Genomic DNA, 1,709 nt, shown 5'->3' with positions numbered 1-1,709 from the left:
GTGTGTGTGTGTGTGTGTGTGTTTGTTTACAGTTACGTGTTGGTGTACATGCATCCGCACATCTGTGTGCAGCACAGAGAGTTGAGAAATGCTGTGTCTTAAAATAATCACAGAACTACTTTCTTAAGTCAACCACTGTAATCAAGTGACAAAGCTGCTAGATAACAGTGCTCTAGTGGTTACCAAAGAAAATACAGTCAGAACAGTTCAAGACCTTATTTTCTTATATGCTTTTTAATTTCCACTTTTAAAAAATGTAATTCATAGTTACCAAATGTGTGTGTTGTCTCACAAATAATGTGGTAGACCAAATAAGAATTTATGAGATTTATTTAAGCAACAACATACCTTTGAAAGTGAACAAATCCATTATATGAATACAACAATACAGTATATTGTCTGTATCTAAACAAAGCCAAAGCTATCTATGCTGTGTGAAAGAGTTACCCTTGCCTGTCAATGTTACGTTAGCTCCTTGTTTTGTTGATCCAGCCATGTGCTGTTGTCAGGTGCCTAGGGCCACACCCATGACCTTTTTGGGTAACTTTGTTTCATCAGGCCAATCAGTTTGGGTATTCAAACCTGTCTGCCTGTCTGCCTATGAACTCTGCCTGTCACTGGACTGTGCTTTTGCCTACCGTCTGACTGCTACAAACTAAAATGTATTCACTACGAGTTTGACCGGATCTACTCTTGATTTCCAATCTGGGTTCTGACATGTACATTCAAAGGAGCTTTGCATTCAGTTATACAACATTAGAAGAGACATGATGGGCCTTACACACTCAGAGAGGTTTTCAGACCTTCAGAACTTAAAGCGATTACACTGTTTACTCCCTAAACCCCAGCCTGGCATCCTGTAGCTCCTAATGTGCAGTGGATGGAGGTGGACTCAGGTGATGGAGACTCTGTGAACAGCTGGGTCTAAAGGAGAACAAGGCTACAAGGACTGGCTGGCTGCAGCTGATCCAACACTAGGAGCCTTAAAGAACAAGAAAGAGGAGACCATTAATGGAGCCCAGTTAACATAAAACTGACCCCCTAAAATGATGGTGTGTGTGTTTAACTTACCGAGGTGTTGTGTTTGCCCTGGGGATCCCCTGAGAGGAAGAAACAGAGAGAGATGTATCAGAGAAACAGCAGAGTGAATGTGCAGTAGCTCAGATTGATGGAGCTGTATCAGTCACTGTCAGAGTGAGATAAACATCAGTAGAGGAAAGAGCTGCAGTGTGGATCTGCAGTTGTCCCCTCACCTGATCTCTTCCTGTGGATGACCACAACTATAACCACAGCCACCAACAGACTGATAGTGGCAGTAATTTTAACGGCCATATGAATACCTGAGAGAGAGAGAGAGAGGAATCAGGTTGTAGAAGGAGTGCAACGAGAAAGATCATATGATGAGGCTGTAGAGGCACTTTGCATCTGAACACCCAAATGGGTTAAGTGAGTTTTTACCATCAGAAGAACAGGCAAAGGTGCCTCTCCTAACTGAGCTCACAGGTGTGCTCAGTTATGCAGGTGTGAGGCCACACACACACACACACACACACACACACACACTCACACACACACACACACACACTCACACACACACACACACACACACACACACACACACACACACACACACACACACACACACACACACACACACAACACGCACGCACGCACGCACGCACGCACGCACGCACGCACACACACACACA

At 44.1% G+C, this 1,709-nt stretch overlaps 1 long non-coding RNA gene across 1 annotated transcript; it reads right to left on the bottom strand.

Moving 5' to 3' along the window:
* Positions 1-438: 438 nt before the first annotated feature.
* Positions 439-1,500, bottom strand: LOC134062081 (uncharacterized). The gene is made up of 3 exons (XR_009935408.1): positions 1,254-1,500; positions 1,072-1,100; positions 439-982 (listed from the first exon to the last, which is right to left on the bottom strand). It is a non-coding gene; the product is annotated as an uncharacterized LOC134062081 (long non-coding RNA).
* Between the last annotated feature and the right edge of the window lie 209 nt (positions 1,501-1,709).

This window comes from Sardina pilchardus, chromosome 17 (genome assembly GCF_963854185.1).
Source record: "Sardina pilchardus chromosome 17, fSarPil1.1, whole genome shotgun sequence".
Classification (NCBI taxonomy): Eukaryota; Metazoa; Chordata; class Actinopteri; order Clupeiformes; family Clupeidae; genus Sardina; species Sardina pilchardus.
This window is presented reverse-complemented; position numbering and strand designations above follow the sequence as displayed.